This window comes from Miscanthus floridulus, chromosome 14, assembly GCF_019320115.1.
Source record: "Miscanthus floridulus cultivar M001 chromosome 14, ASM1932011v1, whole genome shotgun sequence".
NCBI lineage: Eukaryota > Viridiplantae > Streptophyta > Magnoliopsida > Poales > Poaceae > Miscanthus > Miscanthus floridulus.
Window position 1 is genome coordinate 44,243,865 of NC_089593.1, and position 14,542 is coordinate 44,258,406.

The following is a 14,542-nucleotide window of genomic DNA, read 5'->3' on the forward strand; positions in this document are numbered from 1 at the left end:
CACGCTGATAAAGGTGCACTGTTGGGAGATGAGCTTGATCTAGTGCCATCCCCGGGTTGCCTTGTCTTGTCAATCCTGTTTCACACGCAAGCCAGGGGCACGTAGTCATTTGTCAGTCAAAGTGCTATGACGGTTCGGTTCCCCATGAGTGCACGTGGTGGAGATTTAATTCCTTTTTTAATTGAGATGGCAATTGAGATTCCTAGGAAGGTGGCTTGGTCCTTTTTAATCAGGCCCGCTCATGATGAATCTACAACCTTCATTCCCAAATTTTTTAGCAAAGATGAGGAAGAAAACCGCCGGCCACAAACATCCCCACAAAGTGCCATGTCTGCTACTTGCATAATCGCCCAGCTAATTGACCACAACAACATCATCGAGTAGTATGCCATCACCTCCGCCGTCTACGCTCACGTCTCCATCCCCGATGTCCTCTGGAGCCCTAGCCCTAGCGACAGCATTGCCATCGGCGGCGATGCCGGCGGATCCAGCCCTAGCGGTCCTAGAAGGGGAAGCTGGGGTCGATGAAGTTGCCACGTCAGGATATCTAGCCGAGCTCTCGACCCAGCCAGTGCCATTAGCGCTAGAGGTGGTGATCGAGCTCTCCGAAGAGGATGAGCCAAAAGGATCAACCCCACCGGTGGGTGCTGCTCCTGCTGCCCCGGTCATCTCCAATGCCCCTACCACCTCCATCTCCTTCACTGTCCCCAACATCCCCAGGCCCTCTACTCCTTGCACTATCGGCCGGCCAGACACGAGCCACGATGAGGAGATTGCACGGAAGCTCTTCGTCAAGCTAAATCACGAGGGCATTAGCATCCTAGGGGATGGTGGCCTTATGATCCTTAGCAGCAATGATGAGGAAGAGGCCACCGAGGAGAAGGAAGCCAACAAGGAGGAAGAGGAGGTAAAGGATGAGCCCGTAGGCAGCGGGTCACCTTTGAGGAACTAGGTTGCTCCCATCTCGTCAGCAAGCCATCTAACGAGCTTGGTGACAATCGGAGGTGGCGCCTTCCCCGTTCACCTTAGATTAGGGTTCTAGCTTATCCATTTGTAAATCCATCTTAGTGAATTATCAATGAAATGACTAGTTCTGAATATGCATGTTTATTTTGCTTTTATCCAAATATTTCAATCTATACCATGTTCAAGTCGCCACGAGCAGAGTCGCAATCATACTTTGCACGTGGATGCAGTTCAAAAGTCAGGATCATTTAGTTGTATTGACCCGATTAGTGAGTTTACTCCTAGACCCTGAGCTATAACTTAATCGGGACCTAAGCCATAGTTGGATTCGAGTCTTACTCACAACTCGGGTGTAAATATCTTGATTATTGATTATTTATTGGGCACTAAATCATCGATTTTATTAAGGGAATAAAAAGCGATAGTTTTTGTTGCAGAACTGACCAATTTATAAGAGTACAAGTACAATGGCAGCCCGCAAGCGGTCGCATTGTCATACTTGAACCAATATAAACTCGGTAGTCCGTCGAGTACCATGATGGGTCTCGATAAACGATTTACAAAACCAAGATCGTACATGATTCAACATACATGTCACATATTACATAAAGTTCATAGATACATTTCCATCATCAGAGTATGAAACAAAGTTATTACAAACCAAGTTTAATAGGTAAAAGCGGAAGAAAATTAAGTTTGAAAGTAGCATTTGCCAACATGGTTTTGATACAGTGCCAACATATGATCACAATCCACAAAAGCATGTAGAGGGATTAATAAAGAAGCCTGCCTAAGGCCTACTCCTCATCCACAATGGGATAGAAGCAACTCTTGCAATAACCATGATACACAGTGCCATCTGCAACAATGGGAAATAAACCCTGAGTACGAGAAGGTACTCAGCTAGACTTACCTATCATAAACTAGAATTAAAATGACTCCAAGGATCATGCAAGGCTGTATAAGTAGAGATAGCTTGACAACATTTGCATAAAAAACAATTAAATCAATTATACAATTATAATGCTGTTATCAAGTTAATTATGACTATCCATCTCTAAATTAGCAACTATCCTATGCCAAACATGTGGTATATCATTTTAAGAGCATACACTAGTAACCATAGCCGGTATTGCAATTCCATGTTCTGCGAACCATCATGTTCCATAATACCATTACTATGATGTTGGTACTAGCCAAGTTTCTCACTATCCGGGAGAGACGGCGATTCGAATTGATTTCAACCAATTGGGAATTTATTCCTAACAGAAACCCAAGCAGACCAGATCAACGGTCACCTTAGGTCACCTTTGGTACAACTCAAGTACACATTTCGCGGGTTTGCCCAGCGCCGCACAATCAGGGACAACCAAATGCCAGGATGTTCAGGCCTAGCCTGCCCTTGGGCTCAGTCTGGCTCCTCGCACATCCTTACTACCATCCAGAGTGCACACTCTTATAAAGTGGGGCCTGGCTTGAGTTGAGCTACTCGGCTTCGCGGTCGGAATGAGTTATTCGGCCAGCTAAGTGATAGGCATGCGTTCAATCTCGTCAAACAGTGCCAACCACGGTATGGTCCTTAATCAGCATAGACGGAATCACATGAGTCAACCTACGCATAGACTCCACCTGGCCTTGATTTTCTTTTACCCCATGGTTCTTTTCCATGATAGCAAATATAGCCAACCGTGCTTTGGTGTCCACCTATATCTCGCAGGTGACAGGAAATCACCCGACTTCTACCGGTCTAAGCATGGCTAAGCATATATTCGATCCTAGACCTACATAGGGTTAAAGGTAGCATTTCTGGACAAGGAATTTATATGCATCAAGTGGTTCCAATCAACTCTTATAACCTAATGCATCAATCATAAGGACTTGAGTAAAATTTTGCATAATACTGGGAGACTTAGAATGCTCTGGGGCTTGCCTTTCAGAAAGGAAGTGGGGCGGTGATCAGTGCACTCTAGAAGCTCTTCTGGGCTCTGCTCCTCACCTTTGGGAGCTGTGGCTTGAGGAATCTCCTGCTGGTCCCCTTCTTCCTCTTCGTTGAACTCCAGCAACGTTATCTCCTCCGTCGATCCTAGATGCATGAGTGTGACATGAGATAGTGCGAATGCATTCTTGTTGGCAAGTATAGTATGATGATACATGATGAATGGATTCTTGCAAGCATTCTTAACAACATGGTGTTAAAGTAATAACAAGTGCATCACATTTACTGAGTATGTGCATATCTCTTCTTGATTATTTAATCAACTACTTCAACAATGCATTTACTATATCATAAAACAGCAGCTACTTGTTTTACTCATAACTGAAGTTCTACTAATCCGAATGTGGTGATCTTGGACTTTCTGTAAAGCTTATAAAATTATCTACAACTTTCCTTTAATACTATCACTGTGATTCAAAAGTTAAATTGGTCAAACAAATCATTCAATCAAATCTGTCTAGAAAGTAAACCTTTCAGACAGCAAACTTGTATCAGCTAGAACTCAAAAACCCTAAGTCCTATGGCTGTGAAGATTTAACACACGGTAGATTATCAAGTTATATACAACTTTCTTATTAACAAGTTTTACAGTAGAGACCATTATCTATATGAAATCATCCACGTGATCAAAACTATACCTACAGTCTTGTCTTTGAATGGTAAAGTGATAATTAGTCATTTGTATACAATCAATGGCTTCTAAGCCTTACCATTGACATCAACAATTACTATGCAACATAAGAACCATAGAAAATTTTATGCTTAATCAGAATCTAATTATTTAATTGCCTTTCTTAATTTAATTAAATAATTAGGGTAAATAATAAACATATACCAAAGGTGCACCATAAATTCTAAAAAAATTACAATGGCTTACTAGTGCTACCAATAGACTACTGTAAAAGTTTCATGCTATTTTACTAAGTAAAACATCCCATGCAAAAATGACAAGGCATAAATGCTTGAAATAACATAAATAGAAAACCCTAGTGAAAAGTGTCAAGCAACAGATTTCATATTTTTCTTAGCATCCATATGGTACTAGGACAACCTCCAACAAATTTCATGAATATTGGATTCATAAATAATTTATTAAAAGTCATGCAAGGATCACCTAATTATAAAAGGAAAAACTATAACTACAAATCCCTTCATGCACTGACCCTAAAATTTTTACCAGAGCTTATACTTGTCAAGAACAGCTCACCACATAAATTTCATAATTTTAGGAGCATAGGAACTCTAGATATAAATTAACAAGTTTACATACATTTGAAAACACATTTCAAGTTTCATTTTAAATCTTCTAGAAACTTTACTACAATTACTAATATCATATTTTTCATAAATACTACACTTCCTAAGGAACACTACAAAATTTGGTTCACAAATTTTGGATCTCCATAGCTCAACTTATAAATTTTCAAAGTTGCATACAAAAATAGGAAATAAATGAACTAGCCTACTTCACTTCTATCGCTGACTGGCGAGACCCGCTGGTCAGTGACCCCACATGTCAGTGAAACCAAAATAGGGCAACGGCGCTACTTCGACGTGGTCCGGCCACGGCTCATCGCCGGTGAGCTTGCTGGCGGAGACAAGTGATCCTACGAGATCTACGGAGCAGCGCGCGTCGAAAGACCTAGATGGTGGCAGTGGAGGTGGGGCGGAGCATGCTCGTCGTCGGCCATGGCGGCATGGCGGCGCTGCTTAGTGGTGCGCCAGTCATCACCGGCCATGGTGAAGCTAGGCAAGGCGCGCGATAGCACCACGGTGACCGTGCGAACCTATCTAGATGACCTAGGCGGCTTGAGAAACTCCGATGAAGTGTGGCCACAATGCGGTGGTGCCAAGATCAGAACACGACGGCGTGGGCCGTCGTGTTCCATGCCGGCGGGACCACCAACGGAGGTAACATCATAGCGCAAGCTAATATACATCCTAACCAAGATCTAACGCTAAAAACTAGAAGAAAAGTGCGCGCGAGCCGAGCGGCGGCGAGCTTGCCGTGGAGGCAGCTATGGCGGCCGAGGTTCCGGCGAGAGGGGAAAAAGGCAATATGACCTCACTGAGGCTCAATTGACTTAGCCAAAATGTCGAGGCAGTGGAGAGGGACGTGGTGCAGCTCTGGGCGAGATGGAGATGGTGGCGGTGCGGTGGAGCGCATGCGAGGCAACGGTGGAGGCGAGGCTATGCTCGGTGGCGAGGCTGCGTTGCGGTGAAAGGCAAAGGAGGAAGCAGTGCAAGGCGAAATGGGAGTGGGCGACACGGGTGAGCACTGGGGTGATAAGGCATGCTCGGGCCCAACATAGCCACGCTGGGCAGGTCACCGGCAACGTGTGGCCATCCTTGTGTCCACGCGGTGGCCAGCTTCTGAAGCCGGTTAGCCACCGAAGAACGGGCGGGTTTAGACATCAGTGTTGCGAACCGAGCCTGACAGCGTGTTTTGACAGCGCTTGATCTCCTAAACCAAGAGGAATTAGCGCCAACGATCTAAATCAAACTTGTAGCTCTATGTACCAGCTTCAATTATTGTTAAAGGATCATGTGCCAACTCTCAACCGAGACCGAGTTATTTCATCCCAAAGTTGAGCTGGTCAGCACTGTCAGTGTTAAGACTTAGAAAAAATTGCTAAGTGTTGAAAACAAGGAATTGATGATTCTTGTGAGCCTAATTCAAGCATGTTAGGGGCTAAACCAGTCTATGACCCAAAAATAAAAGTTGTTCCTCTTGCCAAATACTACAACTTTGCTTTAGTGACCACCTCCATGCAAGGTCTCTAGCACATAGTTCAAACTTGGTCAAACATGCTACATTCAAATGATGGTATACACTTAAACTTTGGCTTAGTGACCAAATTACCCTTAACCATGAATACCAAGTTGTTCATAATGCTATTTTAAACATGTCTAAACTATTTGTAAGGTCACACAATCATTTCATGCATTGGTTACACATAGAGCTTCTCAGTTCAACACACCTAGCATCACTTAAGTACTTGATTAGTCAAAATGATCTTCATGAACATTGTTCCACTAGTCATCATAAGTGTAGCTAATATATTTTAGTGACTCACATCCTTCACTTACATGTATTCACTCATGATCATATGCATATATATAGGGAAACATGAAATAACAGGCAATGTTGCAAATGTTTCAAACACATGTTTCAAATGTAAAAGCTTAAATATGAATGCTTGATGCTCATGCTCATGCAATGCAAGTCAATTTATGCAAGGCTAACACCTAGGGTGTTACAATTTTCCTTGTGAATAACTATTGACATGGTAGTCTAGGCGCATGTTACGGCTACTGAGCGATTTTTGGGATTGTGTGCGGCAATTGGACATTTAACCCCACACCTCGCTTCAGTGGCAACCACTGTGCCTATTCTCCCACGTAGCATTTCTAATCTGTGCCCTTTGCCTTTCCGCCCTTTCCTTTGCCCCCAAATCTCCTCTTTTGCTGCTACCATGGCCTCAAGTGCTAAACCCACCAGCCATGATGCCACCACTCCCTAGGAAGAGGCTATCGTAGCAGAGCCCCAGCCCTTGGCTGAACCGAAGGCAGTGGTTGTCTAGTTGAATGAGTACTGGACCACCTAGACGACATTGGTGGTGAATCTGGAAACACTGAGGGTGCGTGGTCTTCTTCTAGAAGGCTGTGTGGATTGCAACCCAAGGTAAGAAACATCCGACCACAGACACTTCCAAATCACCACCATTACTGTGCATTGCTAGGGTGGATTTGGAGTGCCACCATCCAAGTTCTTGGAGCGAGTCTATAGGCATTGTAGGACCGAGATTGCTTAGATGCTACCAAACACTATTGCTATGTTGAGCGTTTTTACCATTCTATGTGAGGCGTGGCTTAGCATCAAGCCTTATCTCACCCTATGGCATCACTTCTACTTAGGCATGTATCACGGCACCAACTTGTTCATGGGGTCGGTTGGCTTCTCCCTTAGGAAGAAAGGGGAGTACATTGTATTCCTGGTTAAGTCCTCCTGGAAGGGCTTTGCAGAGAAGTGGTTTTACATTGATCTTCGAGAGAAGAATGTTATCAAGGCTAATTATAGGATGCCTGTAACCAATGAGGCTTGGTACTCACCCTGCATCATGACCGAAAAGATGAGGGGTCACATCGAGCGTGTTTGGGCACTTCGGGAGGCCAGATTGACTGTCGCACACATAGTTGAGACCATCACTCAGTGGAGGATTATTCTCTTGAAGTGTAGGGATTTGGCCTGCACCTACTCGAGAGTCAAGAGAAGGGTTAATACCTCATCCCAATCTTGCTCTTTACTCAGGACCCTTAATCCTTTAGTGCTTAATTTTAACCTTGACTTGCATTTTCAGAATTGTTAGAGGAGGAGATCACTCGTCGGGTGAAGTACATCCTTGGCATAGACCAGGCTGACTGGGAGGGCGTCCCCCAGCCATACTGTGCCAAGAATCCTCCTCCCGCGGTGAGTAGCTTAAACCTCTCTAGACCATCTTCCTTAAATAGTCAGGTTAGTTTTATTTCTTGTACTTGTTAGGTGGCCTTCAAAATCGGCATTGTCCTGAGGAGCATTGCCCTCAGTGATGATGAAGGGGATGTTGAGGAAGCTCCCTAAGCCCCAGCCTCCAAGCCTACTAGTGCCATGGATGAGCTAGCACCTAAGTAGGCAGAGATCAGGACGAAGTCTGCCCAAAAGTAGATGGCAGTCGGGGTGAAGCTGCCATAGGAGCAGGCTCCTCCCAAGAAGAGCCCTGCGCCTAAGCCACAAACAACTTGGGTGAAGAAGAAGATGGGGGACATAGCATGGGGGCTAGAGAAGCCCAAGAGGGCACCGGCCGCCTGATCGGCCCCTCAAGTGGAGAAGAGGAAGCTCTAATCGTAGGGGGAATTCGATCGGGTCACCCTCCCCGAAAGCAAGAGAGCCAGGAGCAAATCCAAGAGCCCTCCATCTGGAGACGATGTGAGGGTGGTAATGGCTCAAGCTGGTGCTAGCGAAGAGTGCTTGATCAGAGACCTGCCTTGCAGACATGATCAGGTATCCATTATGATCGTCTTTGGTAGGCTATTTGAGGCATTCAATTATATGGATAGTATCAAACGCACATGGGAGGTTTGTCTTCAGGAGAAAGTAGCAACCCCGACAACCAGCAACCTGACGGCTAGGCCGGTGCCGAAGCTTAAGTGCTCCGTCCCCTTTAAGCTATGAGTGAACTAAATTGTGTGGTCATATGCTTATCCTGAGTATCCTCTTGACGTATGTTTCTTTTTGTAGTATTTCTAGATTAGAGGAAGCCTCAAGCACATTAGCTGAAGGTGACAATTTTGATGCAGCCCCGACCCTAGATTGGCCTAACCTAGAGTTGTCGACTTAGGTTAAGTTTCCAAGGAGTGAGGAGGTGGTTCCCGAAGATGGCCCTTCCTAGATGAGTCCACTTATCGTGGGTATGAGGACCTATCAAAGCTTGTGGAAGGGAGCTAGTGACAAAGCCAAGCATTACAAGGCTGTGGTGGCTTAGCTGGAAGAGGAGGTGAAAACTCTTCAGGACACAAATGAGGGTGTGTAAATTACTTGCTTATGTAAATCTATACCTTTGTTGTGGAGTTTGCCTTAAACCTTGCCATGTTTGTAGATCATGTCACCTATACTGGGCGCCTAGAGGGTGAGAAGACGACTCTAGAGCAGGAGATCAAGGAATTGCAGTGCAAGCTTGAGGTCTCCGAGCAGCAGTGTATAGATGTTGAAGCAAAGCTAGTAGAAGGAGCTCTCACTATGGCTGGGCATGCCGTCGACATCCTCAAGAGCTATACGCCTGGCCTTGATATAGGCGTGATATCATGCGGCTATAATTGTGATAGGGATTAGGCCGACGAGTTTTTTGTCGAGAGCCAGGCAGCACTTGAACCATTTGTAGAGAGGCTGAACCTATCAGTTAGTGATGAGGAAGAGGAGGAATAAACATTTACCTGTCCCTCCAACATGGTGACATGTAGTATATTAAGATACTTCGTTAGTCTTACATAATTCTTCTTTCTTTTGTTATTTGAACCTGTCATCGTGCAAATAGTTAGACTTATAGTAGCCAAACTCGAGTGATTTGCATGTTGTATGTCGATGCTGCTTGCTGAATTAGGTTTAGCTTGAGCAAGAATTTTTTGTAGACTAGTGAATAGTAGTATGATAGCCCGTAACTCTTTATTTGTGTATGAGTAGCTGACCCAAATAAAGAGTAGAAGACTAGGCGAGAAAAATTAATTGGAATTGGACAGCCCCTGAGCGTATATGCTCGGCGAGATTATTACTAACAGAGAAATAAAATAGAAATAATGTACTTATCTGGGCATTATGTGGAGACATAGAATATCAGGAGCACATTTTATTATGCATAAAAGCGTTGTAGCTGATCCATGTTGCATGTATTTGTGAGCATGTCCCCGTCTATCTCTGCTAGTCAGTATGCGCCTGGTCGGGCTATCAACTACAATGTATGGACCCTACCAAGGGGATCAACTTGGTTTTATCCCATGTGCGTTGGTCACTTTTGGCTGTCATATTTTCGAAGGGCTTGCTGATATTTCTCTACTTGGAATGCGGCTATATCACGCTTTTCTTCTAGGAGTTTGAGGTCAGTGTACCGATGATCAGATTGCTCTTCTTTGGAGAACATCGCTACTCGAGGCGAGTTTAATCGGACTTCGAGGCAAGAACAGCTTTAGCCCCGTACACAAGGAAAAACGGTGTTTCACCTGTGGCTCGGTTAGCTGTAATGCGCACTGCCCATAAAATTGTAGTGAGCTCTTGAACCCATTTTTTATCATAGGCGCTAAGCCTATCAAAGATATGGGTCTTGATTCCTTGTAGAATTATGCTGTTAGCACGCTCTACTTGACCGTTGGTCATCAGGTGGTAGACTGAGGACCGATAATGCTTAATGGCATGTCTTTCACAAAAGTTCTCAAATTTTTTGCTGGTAAATTATGTACCATTATCTGAGAGTATTCGGTGTGGTATGCCAAAACATAGTACAATGCTCCACAAAAAATTGACTATATTTTCTTTGGTTATTCGGCCTATTGGCTCGGCTTCAACCCACTTTGTGAAAGTATCGATCGCTACAATAAAAAATCTGTAACCACCCTAGGCTCTTAGAAAAGGACCCAAGATGTTGATGCCCCATGTGGCAAATGGCCAAGACAAAGAGATCATTTTTAACGCTTGAGTAGGCTAGTGAATCTGCCATTTAAAAAACTAACAAACTTCACATGTTCTAACCAACTCAGTGGCGTCTTTGAGCGCTGTAGGCTAGTAAAACCCTTGTCGAATGGCTTTTCCAACCAGCATTCTATGAGAGGCATGGGACCCATAGATTCCTCCATGGATGTCATGGAGCAAACTAATGCCCTCAGCCTGGGTGATACACTTGAGAAGAATCCCATTTCACCCTTGTTTATAGAGGGTACCGTCTACCATTTGATAGCTCATGGCTTTATGGCTAGTTCATTCTATATTCGTATCATCGACCAGAGTATCCTAGTTTGTGAGGTACGCCTAGATTGGATCCATCGAGTTCTCCCCATTTCCAACTAGAGCGGTAACACGAGCCGTATCGCCCAGCATAGACTTCCCAAGGAATTCGCTGAGTATTGTCTCGTTGCTTGATGGATGAAGCATTGCATTTGGACACGACTTTGACATCGGGATAGAGGGTTTTGTTTGCACTTCGACCAGGATGTCTCTTGGTAGGTGCTGTCATTTAGCTGCCTAGCTATCGAGTGTGTCAGCATCCGAGTCTAGTTTTCTCGGGATGTATTGGACCTCGAGTTCATCAAATTTAGATTCTAGTCGTCTGTATGCCAGTAAATATGCAGCCATGTTCTCATTTATTGCTCAGTAATCCTTGCTAGTTTGTTTAGTGACTACTTCTGAATCCCCATTCACATGTAGTCATTTAATACCTAGGGATATGGCAATTCATAAACTAGTTAACAGGTGTCGACACAGAATTTTTGTCCCATGCTGAGGACACACATAGCAAGCTGTAAGGGTCCGCTCGATGGAGCAGATCTGCCTAGCTTCAGCGTAGGTGTGGTCGATCCTATGTGATCCTCCCAAGACGTGCCAGTCAATTTGACCCTGCAATTAACAAGGAGAGAAAGTTCATCAGTAATTAAGGGTGGAACTTGCTGGTGTTGCCAGACAGTCCCGAATGTGTGACTATGAGAGCCGATATGAAAGGAGATCGACTAAATAGTCGATTCCAGTATATTCATGAGAATAAATCAATTAGAGCTCATGGGGTTGTGTAAGAAGAATCAGTTATCATTCAGGATAAATATCATTAATCGAACCGATATTAATCAATGGCAATAAGATGTCAACAATGATCGATTTGTGCTGAGCCAATGATTATAATTAACCGAACCCCTTTTTATATAAAGAAACAATTCAACACCACTTAACCATTTAATAAAGATAAATCTAATGAACATGTTAGATCTCATCTATCATCATGACCAGTGGGGCATGAGGCAGAATCATGCAGGCCGTAGAAATAACAATAGACTCGACGACCCTAACTCATTACTAATATCAGTGGGGCATGAGGCAGAATCATGCAGGCCGTAATACAATAATAAGATCATGGGGCTAACATATCTTTCAACATATCTTTACTTCAACGGTCTCGTGATGCGAACTGTTCGTGTAAGCGCTCGATATCGGCTAAAACAGCCGATTCAGGCATAACGCACAGTTAAAGTCATGCCTTACCAGGAATAGATCTACTAAATAACGATCCCCACTCCACAGTGCTAACAGTGGGGCGTGAGGCAGAATCACACAGGCCGTGGAACGGTTCTCGCTAGCTAATAGATCTACTCAAGACGCAACATGCCTTAACAACACGTTATGCACGATTAAGATTGATGTTAAACAGCCAATAAAACATAACTCATCGTTTAAGGTGTAGATTAGATCAGTTTTAGGTTGGCAAATGATGGGTCAAATAAGATATAAGGCCGATCTAAATCAATCTCAATCGGGCAGAGTGATATTGCTATAATTAGATAAACAATGAAAGCAATAAGCAATATCGGTAACATAATGAATATACCAAAGACTACCATTGTAAGGTAGAGCCGATAGCTTGACCTCAATCTAATTCAAGCAATGAGGTGTGATGCAGAATCACATAGGCCATACTTGAATTAAACAAGAGTTGATAACTAGCTTATACCAGAGCCACAGTGGGGGTTGACCGGATCGATGCAGCCATACGAACAGAGGTATAAACCATGATGGTACTTACAGACAAGCAGTGGAGGTTGACTGGATCGATGCAGCCGTACTCGCTGAAGACCTCGCCGAGATATACTCTACTCCTACTCCTAAGGGGTGGCCGGAGCTGAAAAAGCAATTGACTTGTATTTGGATAGATTGATTCCTTTTTACAATAGCCGAGGTTTGGTATTTATACCTAGGCCCTATGCATGACTCCTGTCTAAGCATGACTTATTACAATTTTTGACCCTAGAGAAAACATTCCTAATTTAAGATAACTTGGACTCTAATCTTTCCCTTTTTGTAGAGTTCGGCATGCTTAGTCCTGGCGCTGAACATAGCCTCTGTTGTTATCTGCTAGCGCTATCTGTGGAAAGCCAATTCTATTTTCTGCATCTGAATCAGCTGGTCCCGATCTGCACGTAATTGATTCCTTGGTGATATGATCTTGGGAGCTTTCGGGTCCCTGTAACATATTCTTCCAAATTTTGGTGTAAACAATATGCCCTCATATTCAGCGCTATTGTTAGTTGGAGTTAGATTGGTAAAATCAATTTGAATTGCATACCTCATGGCATTCCCTTCTTGAAAGATTAAGACAAAACCAGCCCCTAGACTATTCTTGCATTTTGCTCCATCGTAGAACATCAGCCAGTGCTCACGGTTTTGAGCCGCCTCCTTGGGTTGGGGATTTGTCCATTCTGCAACAAAATCAGCTAGAGCCTATGATTTGATCGTAGTTCTAGGTACAAACTCTATATTGTATTGGCCTAACTCGATTGACCATTGAGCGATTCTACCAACAGCATCTTGATTCTGAACAATGGTACCGAGTGGGTATGAAGAAACCACTTTGATCTTGTGACTTAAGAAATATTGCTTAAGCTTGCGAGAAGACATCAATATGACATAGATTAATTTTTGAATGTTCGGGTACCTAGATTGGGCATCATGTAGTACTTCACTCACAAAATAAATGGGGTGTTGTTTTATTGACTTCTTTGCCTGACGCTCGACCACCAGGACCGCACTGACAACTGTAGGAGTTGCTGCTACATAAAGGAGCATGGTTTCACCATCTTTGGGAGGAACAAGTATAGGTAATTGTTTCAAGTATTGCTTGAACACCTAAAATGCATCTTCAGCCTATTCACTCCAAAGAGAATCATCAGGCTTCTTTAATAATTTGTAAAACGGCATACCTCATTCACCTAACATGGATGCGAATCGACTTAGGGCTGCCATCATGCTAGCTAGCTTCTAGACTTCTTTCTTGTTGTGCGGACACTGCATGTCGTCGATAGCTTTGACCTTCTTTGGGTTAGCTTCAATGCCCCGATGAGACACTAAGTACCCAAGTAGCTTACCTGAGGAAACGCAAAAAGAACATTTGTCAGGGTTTAGCATCATCTTGTTCTTACGTAAGTTATTAAAAGTTTCTTTTAGATCAGCAATCAAATCACCTTTGAATTTGCTTTTAACAACAATGTCATCAATGTATGTTTCCACTTTGTGCCCAATTTGGCCTTCAAGAACAATATGCACACATTTTTTATACGTAGAACCAACATTCTTAAGGCCAAAAGGCATCTTAATATAACAATACACACCAAAAGGAGTTACAAATGTAGTTTTTTCCTCATCATCTATGGACATGCTAATTTGGTGATACACCAAATAGGCATCTAGAAAACATAGCAATTCGCATCCAGAGGTTGAATCTACAATTTGATCTATCCTTGGAAGGGGATATTCATCCTTAGGGCATGCTTTATTTAGATCAGTGTAATCCACACACATCGGCCACGTGCCATTGGGCTTCTTGACCATGATGGGGTTTGCTAGCCACTCCAGGAAGGGGACCTCTTGTACAAAACTAGCCTTCAGAAGTTGGTTGATTTCATCTCGTATGGCGGCTCGCTTCTCAGGTGTATAGCGTCTTTGTTTTTGCCTGACTGGTCGGGCGCCAGCTGGTAGATCCAATTTGTGCTCGATTACCTCCCTAGGGATCCTAGGCATGTCAGATGGTTCCTAAGCGAACATGTCTTTATTTGCCTAGAGGAAAGCAATGAGCTCGAGTAATGCTCGAATCTGTTCCAATGTCATGGTTTCACTAGCTCACTGGAGGCTGAATCGAATTGTCTAGTTGTCAGGTGCTCTATAGCGACTTTCCCTTAGATTGGGGTGTGTCGTCGAGCTTGCCCTGATGTCCCTGTGTATGCCTCCCTTGATCATGGAGTGGTTAGAGGGGTTCTAGCCTGAGTTGTGTCTTGTACAGTACCCAACCCGGGCTTCTA